This window comes from Macrotis lagotis, chromosome 4 (genome assembly GCF_037893015.1).
Source record: "Macrotis lagotis isolate mMagLag1 chromosome 4, bilby.v1.9.chrom.fasta, whole genome shotgun sequence".
Classification (NCBI taxonomy): Eukaryota; Metazoa; Chordata; class Mammalia; order Peramelemorphia; family Peramelidae; genus Macrotis; species Macrotis lagotis.
The window spans coordinates 23,963,211-23,981,535 of NC_133661.1; the positions used below are offsets into that span (position 1 = coordinate 23,963,211).

Genomic DNA, 18,325 nt, shown 5'->3' on the forward strand with positions numbered 1-18,325 from the left:
TTTTCTGCATTCTTTCCCAATCCCATCTTTGATAATACATTTCCTCTTTCAAAAATATCATATTATTTACTTGCTTTGAGACCTTTCTTCCTAGAGAGCAGGGGAGCTTTTTTATTCCAAATATATAAACATTCTCTTTCATGATCTTTCTTAGGCAAATGGGAGAGTTTTACCATCTCCTTTTTCATTCCCATACACAAATAACTTCTACAGATATTTAGAGATTTCAAGCTGGAAGAAGTTTAGAGATCATTAGCCCAAACCCCTAATTCTATGGAGATGAAATATAGATAGATAGATAGATAGATAGATAGATAGATAGATAGATAGATAGATACAGAAAGGCACACAGATAGATGGATGGATGTATGGAAAACCCCATTTAGGGTTTTCTTGGAAATGATAAATGGAGTGGTTTTGCCATTTCCTTCTCCAGCTAATTTGACAGATGAGGAAACTGAGGCAAATAGGTAAAGTGACTTGCCTAGGGTCACACAGCTTTCTAAGTGTCTAAAGCTAGGTTTGAACCCAGGGAGATGAGTCTTCCTGACTCCAGGTCTAACTCTTTGTCTGTATATGTATGGGAGTATGAAAGCACACCTGTATATACCTGCCTATATAGATACAATGTATTTACTTACATATATATATATATATATATATTATCTCTCTCATTAGAATGGAAGATTCATTTCTAGGCTTAACCCTAAGGCCATATCTAGTCCTCTCTCTTTTGTCTTTTCAGACCCTACACTTAAGAACTGATAAGTCTTCTTCTCTCTTCCAAAGAAGGTAGGATTTCAAATTAGATCTGTTTCAGGCCTAGTCTGAAAAAGAAACTTCTTTCTTACTGCTGGTCAGTGAGATTCCACTAAGCTATAAAGTCCTCCCAGCTGGCTTCCTATCCCTTCCCTAAAAGCATATGCCAGCCTTCATTATTAAGGATTCAAGAAGAAATCCTGACGACCAGGAAGTCCAGGAGCTCGTGATTCAGACTGGGACTGTCCGAAGCTTCCCCTTTATAGCATCCATGATGAGAGGTCATCTGGTGTACTCCTGAAGCTGCCCATTCCACTTTTGTCCAATTCTCATCTGTTAGGAAGTTTTCCCACACATGAAGTCTAAAAGTTGCCCCCAGTTTTGATACAAGAAGCCATGAAAAATAAATTGAATTCTTCCAATTTTGTTCTAATAGTTCATATGTTTTATATGTGTTATCTTTGGCTTTATCTTTTGGCATATACATATGTGTGTGTGTGTATGTGTGTAAAATAAAATGTATTATCTATGTGGTTTTTTTTTTTAGGTTTTTGCAAGGCAAATGGGGTTAAGTGGCCTGCCCAAGGCCACACGGCTAGGTAATTATTAAGTGTCTGAGACTGGATTTGAACCCAGGTACTCCTGACTCCAGGGCCGGTGCTTTATCTACTGTGCCACCTAGCCGCCCCTATCCATATGCTTTTAAAGCAGGCTTATATGCTTTATCCTTTGCTTGAAGTACAGCTAATTGAAGGTCTATATCAAAGGTCACCTCCCATCTAGTTACAGTACATACAATTCCTTTAACAAAAACAGTGACTGATACTTAGATGAATTCAGAAGCCATTCTCTATGTAGTATCTGGGAGATATAGATTTTGATCATGAAATATCTGGGGGCAATATACAGCTTATGCCCTTGCCTCATGCTTAGCTGTGTGATCTTGATTAAGCTTCTCCTTTCTGGGCCTCAGTTTCCTCCTGTGTAAAAATAAAAGATTGGCCTAGATCACCTTAAAGATCTCTTCCAGCTTTAAATATCTGCCTATGGGAATACAGATAGTATAACTCAAAACCCCTGCCCCTTGGGCAGGACACACCAATTCACGTGAAATATAGATGTGAAACAAAACACATAATCATTGCAAAAAGATGTCATCACTAAGAGCCATACCCATCACTTTTCCATCTAAAATTAAAAGTGCCAGCAATGGAAACAACCAGGCCAGTAGGGAGGTCAGAATTTTGGATGGTTGTTCTTAGCCTCCTAGCAATCAGACAGGTGGGTGGGCACCAAGTTCCAGGTTCTCACTGAGTGGGGGAGTATTCAGGGGCTTCTTCAAAACTTAGAAATAATGATTGTCACCCTGTGGGCAGAGAACTGCCTTGAAGTGACACATTCACAACACTATATTAGGTGCTGAAAGACAAGCAAAGAGCCATTGAGTCTGGTGACTGACAGTCTGTGAGGCTGCTCCCTGAGCAGTCTCCAATCTAGACCTCATAGAGAGTTACCAACTCAGACTGGAGATTTGCCTTAGAGATGGATGAGTCCACAATTCCCAGCTGAGGGAGTTTGAGTCTGTGATTTCATCAGTGTCAAGAACTTCTGGTTTGAAGAACTGACTCCATGGAGTAGCCTGGTAACAACTTTATAACTCTGAACCACCAAGAGTCTCCTGGCACTGCCAAAGTCAGAGCTAGTAGATGTCAGAGACAGGACTGAGACCAGATGATCCTGACTTCTAGAAATTTACCACATTGCCCCTCATTGTTCTACTGAAGAGGAAGCTGAAGGCTGTCCAGAGGAAATTACCTGCCCAAGACCCCCCAGAATAAAACTTAGACTAGACCACCTGGTTCTTGATGGGAGACTTGGCCCATCAGCTCAGAGAAGTTGCTGACCCCCCGGGCTAGGGGGTACTTGGCTTCTTGAAAGGACATTCTTTGCACTAGGTTCACAAATAAAATGAAAACTGTAAAGGTCCTCTCTAGAAATGGGGCCATTTTCCTGTTCTCCCTCTCTTAGCCCTTCACTAGATGTTAGCATCTCATGCCTAGGACAGACCAAATCCATCAGTGCACTAACCAGTTCTAAGAAAACAACCAAAAAAACAACAAACATGAGAGTGGCAAGACAGAGAGCCCGAACATCTCAGAATTTCTTTTCACCCACAAATATAGCTGAGGACAACAGGACAAGCATAAGGACTTGAGTTTTGGGATACAACTTGTGTGTTCTATCTCCTTTCATAATATCGTAGGGAACGCCATTCTCTGTCATTCCAACATAGGGACTATTCTTTGATTTCTTGTAGAAGTCTGTCTGAACCCATAAGTTAGAATGTCCAATCTTATGAGTTAACTGCATTTCATAGTAGCCATGACATTTAACTTTAGGCGTCATTCAAAATGGAGAAGACGTTAATTCCAATGCCATCCAGTGAATCCGATTAAAATAACAGGACCTTTTGGAAAACAGAAGCTCACCTCTAAATGCACAGAGCAAACATTTGCATTACCTATTTATATTAAAATATGCAGAAATTTCCTAAGCATTCAGCCAACTTATAAATTTTTATAACTTCTCTGAATTGTTAGCATTTTTTTAACACACAGCATTATTTCAGCTTTGTGCCGAGCTCAATAACAATCTTTCTGGTCAGGAAAAAAGGAAAAGAACATTAGAATAAAGAATGCCGAATAAATAAAAACAAAACAGAACAGTCCGTACATCCGACATACAAAGACAACTTTCATGGTGAGCTATAAGCAATTATAACAACACAATGAGCCGCATGTTGATTTCACCAGTGAAAAGAATTTCTCGAGTTATTGAAGACTTTCCTGGCCGAGCTTCCCAAAACAAATCGGACTCTGTCCCAGTCTGACTTCTAGGCAATGCGAATCATGCACATTTTAGACACTGATAAAGAATGTGGCCATTCTTCTCTGAACTGTTAACAGCTGTAGAAACGATTAGAAACCGCATCAAAACATGTCTGTGGAGTCGATAGCCTCCAGACACTTAGCAAGCCCAAAGCTATTCCTGGGCCTCGCTCGAAGAGCCACCCGGACACAAAGTTTTGATTTGTCCTGGGTCAGAAACAACAAACTTCTTTCCTCTAAATGGCCCTTCAGATGACATGAACAAAACGGCATGCTTCAGGGAAGATGAAGGACAGAATTTACAGAAAGGAAAAGGGGATAAACATGGCGGGGCCACCCACAGCTGCCCCAAAGGGAGGGGTCCCTGCAACCTCAGCAAGCATAGAGAGGGAATTGGAGCGGGCCTAGGGTGGTCAAATTCATCCAATCCAACACTGATTATGTACCTGTAAGGCACCAGCAGAACAAAGACAGAAGGAAGAACAACTTCCACCCTGGAGGATCTTACATTTGATGGGGGGGGAGGGCAGAGAAACAGGCAAGTATCTATATGATCAGTTGAGTTGGGCAACATCAGCAACGATGGGGATAAAGAAAGGCTCACAATAAAACTGGGCCTTGATGGAACCAAGGAATTCTAAGAACTAGACAAGAAGAGGAAGGATATCCTGAACCTGTAGAAAGACACGGAGGCAAGAGATGGAGGGTTGATCTCAGAGGAGACAGGGAGATCAGTTTGAATGGATCATAGAATGAATAAAAGAGGGAAGCTTAGAAGGGTTATGGAGAGCCAACCTAGCCAGGCTGAGAGATTTGTATTCATTCTAGAGGCAATGAGGAGCCAGTGAAGATTCTGGTGGCATGGTATGGTGGTGGCACAATCAGATTGCACATCAAGACTTTCCTAGTTCTTAGCATTCACAAGATGCCCTGTCCTTCATGAAAAAAACAGAGCAAATCACAAAGACCATGGGATCCTCATTGCAACTTGAGGATGCAAAAGACCAAAATCCCCTGAAAATGGCATGTTCCCAAAGAATATGAGAGGGCACTTCTTTATTGTATTAATCCAATATCGCCCCAACTCCCAAACTAAAATGGGAATCAGATCTAGGATGAGAAAGCTCCAGAAATCAGAAAGTAGAGGTTGTAGTCACCTCGTGGCTCCTCACTTTATTATTCTGATGTGTATCCATATGGACCCTTCAGTTCATGAATCCACTTCTGTGTATTGTTTCATCCTACTTGTTATAAAGAGGTTATCTAATTAGCACCAGTTCTTGGGAACCCTTCACTGAAAAAACCACCCCATGTGTCTCCACTTCCTCTCATCTCACTATCTTCTAAGCTGGTTGCCATCTGCCTTCTACTTCATCATTGAACTGAAACTATTCTCTCTAAAGCTAACAGTGATCTTTGGATCATCAAATTTAATGGGTCTTTCTCAATTCACATCCTTCTTGACTTCTCTGTAGCATCTGACACTATTGTTCACATTCTACTCCTGAATATTCTCTCCTTGCTAGATTTTCATGATCCTCCTTTTTCCTAATTTTCCTCCTATTTCTGTGACCATTCCTTCTCAGTCTCTTCCCTAGTTCTTTAGTCCTTCCAACCTAACAAACATGAATATCCCCTAAAAGTCTGCCATGGCACCTCTTCTCTTTTCCCTCAACCTGAAGTCTATGAATTTGCTTTCTAAAAATATCTTAATAACTATTACTCAATTTTATTGACTTCCTTTGTAATCTTATGCAGAGAAATATAACATTCATATAATGGGCCAGTAGGCCTCACTAACATGCCAAAGGGGTCCATGAATCCCTGCAGTCTATACTATTGACCTTGGTAATCTGATTGGCTCCCAGGAGTTCAATTGTTATTTCTATGCAAACAATTCCCAGGACTATATACTTAGCACTCATCTCCCTCCTAAGCTCTAGTCTTATGTCACTATATGCATTTTGGACATCATAAATGGGGATGTTATGTAGGTGTCTCAGACTTAACGTGTTTAAAACAGAACTCATCCCCCCCCCCAAATCTTCCTTATTTTGAATTTCCCTCTTACTGCCTCCACCCTCACCATCCTTCCAGTCACCCAGGTTCACAACTTCCTCTCATCCCCCTCAACTCTTCAAGTACATTTTACAACATCCCTCGAATTCCCCTCTTTCTACTCACAGAGCCACCATCAACTGGTGACTAAACTATTAAAATAGCCTTCTAATGGGTCTACCTCTTCAAGTTTCTCCCCACTCACATTCTCTCACAATCAGTCTCCAAGATGAGGACAGAGGTCCTAAAGCACAGGTCTGTTCATGTCCTCATCTTAATCAATGTACTCCAGGATCAAATGGAATCATCTGGCAGATTCTTCCTATCTTTCTTCTTATAATTTACTTTCTTCTACATACCCTGTGATCTTTTAAAACCCACTGGCCTTCAAACACAACATTCTACCCCCTAACTCCATGCATTTATCTGAGATTTAGGGCCCCTTCACCTTGGCTTCCCAGCTTTCTTCAGGCTTCTGTCTTCCTGTTTCAAGACTAAGCTCTAAAGCTACCTTCTATGGGTAGTGTTCCCTTTGGGCTTACCTTTCATCCATTTTAGATAGATATAGATATGTAGAGATATATACATATATATATATATATATAAAATATGTGTCTGTGTGTCTCTGTTACACACACACACACACACACACACACACACACACACACACATCTTGTAATTACACAAATAGTTCTCAGTTGTCTCCTGCCATTAGCATGTGAGGTCCTTGAGAGCAGGGCTGTTTCTCTCTTCCTTTGTTATCCTCTGCTTTTAGTGAAGTCCTTGGCAGACAGTAAGGGTTGCTTAATAAATGCTTATCTACTGACTGATTGACTGAAATCTTTGATGGACCTGCTCCTTGCCCAGGCAGTATGGTGTACTTGGAATGGGCTTGGGCTTTGGAGTAAGCGGAGTTGAGTCTGAATCCCAAATTTGTCACTTACTGGTCAAGTGCCTATGGAGAAATCATCTCCTCTCTCTGATAAAGGAAGTTGGACCAGACGGGTTCTCACTTTTATCTTGAGATCCTATAAAGCTATATTGTGCTTCACATACACTTATGGAAAAATAGGCAATAATAACTATAATAATAGTGAGTGTTTATGCAGCCCTTTAATGTTGGCAAAGCCTGCTACATGCTATCTCAGGTAATAGTGCCTCTAGATGAATGTTTGATGGAGGCCAGGTCTGTGCCTTCTTGATGGGCTAATGAGAGAATCTTATGATATTCCTTTAATCCATCCCTGTCTCCTGTGACTTAGTGCTCAAGAGGTAAACAAAGGAAATGACACACTGTCCCACTTTTGCAGTCTGCTTTGAGGATGCTCCCAAGCTAACTGGCCTTCACATGGCAAAAAAAAAGATCTGGAAATAGAAAATCTGGGACCAAATCCCAGTTCAGCTGCTACCCACCTCTATGATCATGGGGCCTTGGTTTACTGTTCTGTAAAATCAGACGGTTGACCCCCCAGGGTCTCAAAGATCCCTTCCAGTCCTGATGCTATGGTCGTGGATTCCCAGAGCTGTTACCAAAAGCTAGCCCGCCACTGAACAGGGAGCCCAGGCTGTCACCACAGACTATGAAAACCTTCCATACTGCTTTGTGGTCATCAGAACACCCAAGGGCTGCTCAGGTGTGGTAGACCCAATCCTGGCGGCCTCCCCAAGCCTTCAGTTTCCACCCCACCCCCCACTCCCAGCACCAGCTGTCTCCTTAACCTCTGAAAAGCTCTGCATTGCACTACTCACCAAGTCACAGATGGCAACACAGCCCGGGGGCCTGGAAAAAGATGTTCCGTGAAAACGTAGGACACATTCGTTGAAAGCTTAAACAAGTAATAGAAAAATGTCAAAATACAAAATTGTGGTGTCAAAACATCAATCCGCATTCTTGGACTTCATCTGATGGCTCCAAGAGGCAACCTGCAGCCCTTGTGGGTGCTCCAGGGAGGGTCTACCCATAAAGAAGCAAGGGGGATGGACCTGGTGTATATGGAAAGACCTGGTTTTTCCATTTCACTTTTGACACTGAATTAGCTCTGGAACCCTAGGGAACTCAATCTGAAACACCTGCCTTTTCCTCATCTGAAAAATGGGGTTTGTGATCTCTGTGGATAATATGCATCCAGAACTATTCAGATGGGGTTGTTACTCCTGTCTCATGGCATCCAGTAAAGATTCTGGACCCTCAAGGTCTAACCCAGTGGAGATTTGGGGCAAACTTATGAAGCTGGAAAGGCTTCAAATATAAACCTGGTGTTGGTATATACAAATTGAAAAGCAACTAATGGTACAGAGGGTCAGGAAGACAGGGAGTTCAAATCCAGCTTCAGATACTTAAAAGCTAGGCAAGTCACTTAATCTTAATTGAAAAATGAGGAAAATAACAGCACCTACCTCAGAAGGTGTTGCAAGGATCAAATGAGATAACATTTGTAAATGGAGTTTGGAAATCTTAAAGCTCTATAGAAATGCAAGTGTGTTTAACAAGTGGGTCTTCATGTAGACACACACATCCATGCTCATGAAGAGATATGTATCCAAATTTACATAAAGTATATCTTATATGATAAAAGGTTTCATTCCAGACTTCCTTTTAATCTGGAATTTTGATCACTGCATTTATAGGACAGGTAATTGGTGATATCCAATTGGTGATATTCCTTTGTGAGCCTGTGCATTAGATCCCTGCTTCAGAGGAGGAAGAAGGGGTCTGTGGGCCCTTAGGTGTCCCAGCAGGAAATGGGTTTAGAGTCCACCCACCCACCCTCAGTTTTAAACAGGGCGTTCCCTCCCGTGAAGAATCTTTAGGAAGAGACAAGCTTTGGGAAGCAATGCCCAGGAGAACGACCTAGGTTTAAGTCTCCCCTCAGACCCTCTCATTAGTTCTGGAACAGTTCATGTAACTGAACCAAGGGCAACTCTTTGAGACAGTCAGTGATACAGAGGCTGTGATCTGCCTCAGTGGAGGCAGCTCTGTTCCCACACCAAGGAAACCACAGGCCTTTGATGCACCAATTCACAAAACTTCAATGATTTGCACACATTTTTTAGGAACTAAGATATTATATACAGTCGGAGCATGACTGTATAGTTTACTAAGTGGAGGAAGTCTTACAAAGGGAAAGATGAGGCCATCTTGGCTTTCCCCCCTTTTGTAACCAGGAAACTTTTGAAATAATAAAGAATAACTGTCAATGAAACTTGGAAATAACCACTCTGGGAAGGAAAAGGTTATCAACAAATTGGATGAGCCCCAATGTGACCAGGACCCAGCCTCAGATTCAGATGGCAGGGATCAAACCTTGAATGAAATAAAAGATGGGACAGAAACTTATCTGTTGGCTCTGTGTCACCACATTTTATTTCTAAACCATTATGAACTTCTGATGAGAGGTAATGTGGTACAGAGGATACCCAGTCTAATCCAATTCAACCATGTATAAAACAGCGTTGGAGGGCTAGTTTAGGAATTAGGAAGCATTGCATTCTAGTCCCACCTGTGACATAAACAAGTCACCCAAACTCTCAGTGCCCCCCAGGTAGCTCTTTAAAGTCATAACCTTACACTTATATATAGGGTAGCCAAACTCTTATCAGTGAAGGGAATTCCACCAGGGAAGTGTCCTATACTGACAAACACACAGGTCTGCCCCCCCCCCAATATACCATCACTGGGGATGCGAAATCAAATTTTAAAATGGTCCCTGATGGGGCAGCTAAGTGGCGTAGTGGATAAAGCACCGGCCCTGGAGTCAGGAGTACCTGGGTTCATATCTGGTCTCAGACACTTAATAATTACCTAGCTGTGTGACCTTGGGCAAGTCACTTAACCCCATTTGCCTTGCAAAAACCTAAAAAAAAATGGTCCCTGACCTCAAAGGGTTTTCAAGGTCTTGTGAGATTGAAACATATAAGCAAATGTTAGACTCAGAGTCAAGAAGACCTGGGAAGGACCTTGAAACCTGGATTATGGTGGAACCACTGACTCTCTTGGATATCACCAATTATCTTGGGCTCCAGGCTCAACCTCTGTCAGCTTTAGTTTCCTCTTCTGTAAAATGGAAGCATAAAATTCAGAGTACCAACTTCCACACTGGACAGCCCTCAGTATTTCCACTCATCATTGTGAGGACAAGGGCAGATTGAAGAATTCTATCTCCTACCCCCAGCCCACCTAAAATCACTAACCAAATGCTCTAAGTACGACCCCTTTGTAAAGTGAGAACATCTCTGCTGAATCAATCAGTTCAGTAAGGGCAGTGATTCAAGTGCAAAGAATCTAGTTCATCAAGTTGGGAAGGTGGAGAATGCTTCAAGTCACTGAACAAAATGAAACAACTGTCTTGGGACTGGCAATCATGCCATATGGAGCTTATATAAAATAGCAAGCCGGTTCATGACCCAACAAGACCCAAAGGGTCAGGTCAGTACATCAGCACATGGGGAGAGAGGGAGAGGAGAAATTCCTGTCTCTTCCTCTACAATGTTAACTTTAAAAGTTCTGGAAGACTTTGAGTTGCCTGTGAGCATTCCAGCAATAAATTCAGAATAGCTAGTGGCAGTCTGGAATGGAAGCTGGGGAGAAACTAGATACATGGTTGTAAGACAGTTTTAGGATTCTACAAGGAGCCCAGCAAAAGCGGGATCCATAAAGGGAGAAAAGAACTTCCAATCATCAGGAACTACAAGTTTATTTCTTTACCATGCTATGTACGCCATACAAGAACACACTTTCCCTTGGATTTCCCCATGTGCTTAGGAAAAAGTGTCCCCCCCAATTTGATACCAACTGTTTTTACTATAATATTACTTTAGTAAGTACAAATAAGGTCTAGCTTACTGGTTGGTTGATTGCTTGGTTGTTGTCCTTCACTCTTGAAGAGGACCATGTTGGTCAAGTCATTGTGTGTATCCAACTGTGTCTAATCAGACCATACAAACTCTATCACAGATCATGCACAAATAGGTCATGGGGACATTTGGGGAAGATTCTCTAAATTTGTACATCTTGAGTTTCTTTTTGAGCTACTTCCATTCCACCTTGCTCATAGAGCACAATACCCTCTCTGATGGGGACACATCATGCTGGGAGGTCCTGGGTCAGGGTCTCCCATGTCATACAATCAATTCCAAAGTTCTCAAGAGAACTTGAGAATGTCTCTGTATCAATCCTTCTGACCCCATGGGGAGCACTTGCCCAGGTACGTTTTCCATAAAATATCTTTTTGGGAAGCATTCAAACAACATGGCCAGTCCATCTTAGTTGTGCTCTCTGCAGCAGCTTACTAAATGATATCAACTAACAACAGTTCATGGGAGAAGCATGTGAGCATGGACTTGGGGGCCAGCAATACTAGAAAGGAGACCCTGAATTGCTCAAAATTTGCCCCTGCCCCTGGAGTCCACTTTTTCCTGAGCTTTGAAATTTGGAACATTCTACCATCTCCATTCTTCTGGCATCTATATGATAAGGGGAGAGATATCCGTTGCCCCTGGAGGTCCAACATACCAGTAAGAGTGGAGTAGGGACAGTAATCCTTGAGCCTAGAGAAACTAAGTCCAACTTTGATGCTCACTACCTTGCAGTGAATAGATCACTGGACCTGGAGTCAAGAGGACTTGAGTTCAAATCCAGTCTCAACACTTGATACCCACTAGCTATGATCTTGGGCAAGTCACTTAACCCTGACTGCCTCCAGTAGTCCTGATTCATATCTGGTCACTGGATCTAGATACTCTGGAAGAGAAAGTGAGTCTGATGACTTAGCACAGCCCCCACACTCAAATCCAGTCCACTTGCTTGTCAAACATCACCTCCCTGAGGTCATTGTCTTCTTAGAGAACGAAGGACAAACAACATCATCATCATCAACCTTAAACAAGCCACTGAAACTATGACTTCAGAGCTTCCTTCCAGGTAAGAAACATGATCTTGTGAGATAAGGTTCAACTGCTTTTATTGTTATTTTTACTTTAAAACAAACTTACCAAATTTCAATAGCCAAATGAGTCCTGGGGATCATTTTGGGAAGTTCAGCATTTGGAACTGCCTTCCTTCTCTGCAGAACAGTCTTCTATAACTGCTCTCAATGGTCACAAATCTTTGTCCTTTGAGAAGGAATTTGGTACAAGATGCTATAGATAAAAAGAGAAGCAGGTGGTGAATGATGTGGGTGATCATGCTAAGTAGTACTGTTTGCTTCTATATTCTATGAGAAAGAAAACCAACAGGGTGGCTAAGTGGTGCAATGGATAAAGCACTGGCCCTGGAGTCAGGAGTACCTGACACTTAATAATGACCTAGCTGTATGGCCTTGGGCAAGTCACTTAACCCCACTGCCTTGCAGAAAGAAAGAAAGAAAGAAAGAAAGAAAGAAAGAAAGAAAGAAAGAAAGAAAGAAAGAAAGAAAGAAAGAAAGAAAGGAAGGAAGGAAGGAAGAAAGAAAGAAAAGCATCATCTAATAGAGGTAGAGAAAGGATAGGTAATAAAAAACTAAAACCCAAAATAATGGAGATTGTTTAAAAAATGAAAAAACACTTTCAATGAGAAGAAGTTTCCAAGTCCAAATGAATTACTTTCTAAGTGGTTAAAGAATGTCTACTGGTAAACTTTAAGTAAACTTGGGAAATGGGACAGATGCCAGAGGAATGGAGATGGTAGAATGTTCCAAATTTCAAAGCTCAGGAAAAGGTGAACTCCAGATACTATAGGGAATTTTGACATTAGATCTCTGCAGAATTCTAAAGTAGATTTCTTTCAATTTTTTTAGTCAAGAAAGTCAAGAAATATGCAATCCTTAAGAGTCAGCACTGATAAATTATAATTAAATCATGCTTGATAAACTAAATATCCTTCATTGATGGTGTCTAGGATAAAATGGGGAAATAAATATCATACATGAATTTAATGAAGCATGATTTTAATTCAGAAAAGATTTGACAACTGATCTCATGATATCTTCCTGTATAATGGCCCTGGAAAATGAGGGCCAGTTATTCAGTCATATTTCAATCACATCTGCTCTTTGTGACCTCATTTGGGTTTCTTGTTAAAGATACTAGAGTAGCTTGCTATTTCCTTCTCCAGCTCATTTGACAGATGAGAAAACTGAGACCGATAGAATTAAGTGACTTGCCCAGGCTGACACAGTAGATAAGACTTCCTGATTCCAGGATTGGAGTTCTATCCACTTCATCACCTAATTGCCCCAGGGCCAGTTAGATGAATTTATAACCATTCAAACTCAGAGAATTGATTAATAAATAAATCTGTTTCAGCCTATTTGATTACAAATTCCTTGAGGGTCAGAACAGACGATAAATCTTTGTATTCCTTACAGAACTTATTATATAGTGTCAATTATATGTAGGCATAGAGATATACATATTGTATATATATAAGTGCCCAATAAATATTTGTTGAATGAATGGATTAAACTTGAAATGAAGTCATTGATGAACCACCAAAAGGCTCTCATTGGACTACTCCTATTAAACATTATCAACTTAGAAAATATGTATTAAACACCTAGTATTTTACCAGAGATTGGGGCAAATATAATTGGGCAAGGAATGATTTTTGCAAGGAGCTTACAATTCAGAATGGAAAATATCCTTAACAATCTTGAGATGACACAAGATGGACAGAGAGGGCGACACTTGGGACGGCTGAGTCGGGATTCAAATTATCCTCAACAGATGACTGAAACTTAATGGATGACATGAACAGGGATAAATGCAAAATCCTGAACTGGACAAAAAAAGTCTATATAGGAGAGGGTCCAACAGACAGACAGGTCACCTGACAAGGAGGTGGGGGTGAGTCTTAAGCATCATTTGGTCCAATTCCTCCCTGAAACATAAACTACTAGATAGGCTAATTAGGAATTAACACAAGCTCCATAGGAATTAGCAGGGTAATAGGGCTGCTAAAAATGTGCAATTTGAAGCTACATCAGTAGTTGCAGTATCCAAGTCAAAGGAGGCAGTAATTGTACTGAATTCTATCTTCCTCAGAAGAGATAGGAAAAAGATTTTGCCTGGGTCTGAGTACCCACTTCAAGCAGCACAATAGCAACACAGAGAGAGCATTCTGAGGGGAACATCCAGGATGGTAGGATCTGGAGGAGGGAGGGAGGGAGGGGGAGAGAGAGAGAGAGAGACAGAGAGAGAGAGAGAGAGAGAGAGAGAGAGAGAGAGAGAGAGAGAGAGAGAGAGAGAGAGAGAGAAGGGGAAGAGAGACAGAGACAGACAGACAAAGGGGACAGAGACACAGGGACAGAGAGACAAAGACAGACAGAGAGAGACAAAGAGAAAGACTAGAGGTGTGTAACCTGGTGAAGGAAAGAAGCATCAACGAGGCAATGATAGTTCTAATACATCTGAAAGTCTGTAGTTACAGGACCCTTCTTTGGCTTCTCCAGAGGACACAATCACTAACAAGTAGAAGGCAGATTCTGAACAATATAAGCAGAAATGATAGCTGTCATTGACTAGAACAAGTTTTCTCACAAAATAACGGACTCCTCATCACTGAGTATTCAGAGGCTAAGTCATCATCTCTCACATAAGCTGTAAAGAAGATTCCTGAATCATGTGGGATGTTGGATCCACTCACAATTGTCCCTCACAATGCTATAATTTTTTGCTTAATAGCAAAAGTTGTGATTATAAATATAAAATCAGAGGATTGGCTTTCTTCTGACTGGTCAACTGACTTTTGAAGGCAAATGCAATTGAAGTTGGAGAAACTGGGACACTGACAGTAAGATTGGAGTATATGGCTTCCCAAGTTACTCTGAAACCACTTCTAGGCCCATCTATCAAATAAAGACATATTTACACATATTAAAATATTTAGAGCAATTCTTTGTGGTATCAAAGAATTGGAAACTGAGGGGGGTGTTTGTCAACCAGAGAATGGCCAATTATAGTCAATGAATTTAAAGAAATATCATTGTGCTATTATAAGAAATGATGGAAGAGAAAGTTCAGAGAAACCTGTGATGACTTGAATGACAAACACAGAGGAGTGAGCCTAACTATGAGGAGGGTTGATACAATAACAACAGAATTACAAAAAGGGAAAAATTGTAAAAAGACTAAACTCGATGCAATTATAGAAATCCTATCAGGTTCCCCACTTCCTAACAGTGGTCAATTGATTCAAATATTTTTTGACACAGTCAAGGAAGAATTTGTTTTGCTTGATGAGGCATATTTGTTATAAAGACTTTTTAATTTGTTTGATTGTTTCTAATAGGAAGAATGGCAGAGGTGGGGAAGAAAGAAAACTGATTTTTGTTCATTGAAAAAATAAAATTCAAAATGCAGGAGACATACATTTTTAGACACTGGGAGTTAGTTTTGTTTGTGCCTATTTGTTCTGAGTGTTTTTCTTTATTTTTCTCAATGAGAGTATAGTGGTAATTATGAGAGAAAATAAATATTTGATAACTGAAAAGAAAAAATGAATAAAAAAAGAAAAGCAACACTCAGTTGAATGGCTACATTCTGATCGTACTTGTAGTTTTGTTTCAAGAGTTTGTTGTCAGGGTAGCTAGGTGGCGCAGTGGATAAAGCACCAGCTCTGGAGTCAGGAGTGCCTGGGTTCAAATCCGGTCTCAGACACTTATTACCTAGCCATGTGGCCTTGGGCAAGCCACTTAACCCCGTTTGCCTTGCAAAAAAAAAGTTTATTGTCATCTCTCACATGATTCTCCATTCAAGTTGACACATGCATTGCCTTCAGAGCTAGCTCAGTTTTGGGGAGCCTCTGAAAGTATGGGAGAGAAGAGGTACCTATTAGATTGTATACCAAACTGAGGATCTGCAGAGCCATTATGCTGCCTGTGAAACCTGGACAGTCTACCAGCACCATGTCAGGAAACTGAATTGCTTCCATTTCTGAAGATCATCTGGCAGGAGAAGATACCAGACCCTGAGGTCCTTTCTTTTCTTCTTCTTCTTCCTTCTTCTTCCTTCTTCTTCTTCCTTCTTCTTCCTTCTTCTTCCTCTTCCTTCTTCTTCTTCCTTCTTCTTCCTTCTTCTTCTTCTTCTTCCTTCTTCTTCCTTCTTCCTTCTTCTTCCTTCTTCTTCTTCTTCCTTCTTCTTCTTCCTTCTTCTTCCTTCTTCTTCTTCTTCTTCTTCTTCTTCTTCCTTCTTCTTCCTTCTTCTTCTTCCTTCTTCTTCCTTCTTTTTTTATGTTTTTTAAGTAGCTTGCCCAAGGCCACACAACTAGGTAATTATTAAGTGTCTGAGACCAGATTTGAACCCAGGTACTCCTGACTCCAGGGCCGGTGCTTTATCCACTATGCCACCTAGCCACCCCCAATGGAGGTCCTTTCTTGAGCTAAACTGCCCAATATCCCAACATTACTACAGAGAGTGCAATGCTTATGGGATTGACACATCATTAGAATGCCAGATATTCATCACCTTTCTCATTCTTTATCAATGTCAGCCTGACATGATATTTTAAAGTTGAGGAAGTATTTTACACATGTAACCTCATTTTACCCGTACAAAAACCTGGGAAATAGGGAAATTAGGATTATCTTCATTTTACAGATAAGAAAATTGAGTCTTAAATATTTAGTTAAGTTGATTTGCCCAGAGCCAAAATTCAGAGCCAGGTCTCTGCAGCTATCAAAATCCAGAGCTCTTTCTACCTTTCACATTGCTGCCTTTCTTGGCTACTCCAGGGCCACCACTCTTTGGTCTTCTATAAGCTGCTTTTCTTCATATCCTATGTTCCTACCTGCAGAATTCCTCCTTTCCAGTTTCTCAGTGTTCTCTTCTCATTAACAACATTTTCTGAGCTGTTCTGTGTTAAAAATTGGCAATACTGTCCAAGTTGGACAGTTGGGGTGGTCTCCACTTTCCCATATTCCTTACCTCCCCCAAGTTGCCTCTTTGGGGTTCATTAGATGCTCAGCTGATTCTAGAATTGGCATCCTGCCCAAGCTGGGGTTTCCCCAGTCCAAAGGTGTGAAAAGCTACATCACATATTGTGGCACTGGGGAAGTCCCAGGGCCCCCAGGGACTTGAACCAAAGTTGAAATGGAAGGGAAGCTTGGCTAGTGGGTGTTCAAGAAAGGGGGATTTTCAGTTTTAAATATTTATCAGAATTTGGCTTCATATTGAGACATTTTGCCTCTGGAAATATTGGGGGGGGGAGAAGGGAAGGGAAAGAGAGTGAGAAAGATATATAGAGACAATGATAGATGAGAGGTGGGGGGGTCAGATATGATAATAAACTTGAAACAAAAAATACAAGTATTATCAGAACTTAGCCATTCAACTGAGTGTTGCTTTTTTTTTATTTTTCTTTTCAATTATCAAAAATTTTTGGCATGGTCAAGGAAGAATTTGTTTTGCTGTCTTCAGTGAATGCTCTAATACCCTGGGCTGTCTAGGGGGCTGGGCCACTCTTGGGTCAGTTTGCTATTTCAAAGTGAGGCACTATGATGGGTAAGGTTTTGTTTTTCTAATTGACATTTTGTGTTTCCAATTACATGTCATAAAAGTTTTTCAACATCCATCCATATGCTAGTGCACATTTTAAGTTACATAATTTCCTTCCACCTTCCCCTCAACAGTGACTATTGTACACAGACATTTGTGTTTGACATGTTTACAGATCAGTCAGTGGAATGATCCATGCAAATCCATTGGCTTCCAGAGACATAGGCTGGCACCTTAGCTGGTCATCCCATTTTGTGGGAGAATGGATCATTTTACTGACTTCCAATAGTTGTACTTCTGACTTTCTCCCTGAGTTGTAATGAAACTGAAACAGAATTACCAGAGGCCAACCTCTATCAACTGTCACCCGGTGGGAGACCAAAACCAAAACAAAAAACCCCACCAGATGTAGGTCATTAGCAGATACAAGGAAGGTTCTGGATGGAAGAAATGGCAGAGAGAGGCTTTGAAGACCTGGGTCAAGCCCAGGACAGGGCAGAACTTCCTCAGGTACTGCAAGACGACAAGCAGGTGTCCCAAAGTCCCACAACTTCCTCTTTGCCTTTCTCTCTCCCCTTCATCGCATTTAATGAAGTTTATTGTTTCATAAACTTGACTCGCTGCTTTTCATTTCAAATTTTTCTAGGTTAAAGCAACAGTGGACAAAGGGGATTTCCCTGACACGGACACACTGAGTGTGAGGAGTGAGGGTGAACAGAAGGAAGAGGCAAAGAATCCTCAACTTCAGTCTAGGAATATTTATTAAAGGAGTAATGAATCCTGTCCAGCTCAGGGTGACCCCACACCAGCAAGAAAATGTTAAATCATATTCAATGGATCTATTTAATAAGCAGGGACAGGTGTGATACATTTTTAAGAGAAATTTCTGCCAAATTGAATGTTGGATTAGGAGTCAGAGGAAGTGAATTCAAACCTCAGCTCCAGTATTTCCTACCTGAGTGGCCTTGGGCAAGTCACTGAGCACCCCTGGGACTCAAGTTTCCTCAAGTGTAAAACGAGAAGGCTTGGCTAGAGGGAGGACCTTTAAAGACTCAATCGGCTCTAACTCTGTGAACCTGTGATGCTATCAAATCTTAGAGAATGTGAAAGCAGTCTAAGCTAGGTGAGAGTCATGGCCAGTTGGGACGGCA

The 18,325-nt window shown here is 41.2% G+C and overlaps 1 long non-coding RNA gene across 1 annotated transcript in view; it reads right to left on the reverse strand.

Annotated features, from left to right (window-relative positions):
• The window catches only part of LOC141520644 (uncharacterized), an 85,186-nt gene that overhangs the window by 33,985 nt on the left and 32,876 nt on the right, over positions 1–18,325 (reverse strand). The window contains exons 3-4 of the long non-coding RNA XR_012477694.1: positions 11,697–11,843; positions 7,455–7,531 (exon numbers count right to left, since the gene is read on the reverse strand). This is a non-coding gene — a long non-coding RNA (uncharacterized LOC141520644). The remainder of the gene's footprint in view (positions 1–7,454; positions 7,532–11,696; positions 11,844–18,325) is intronic.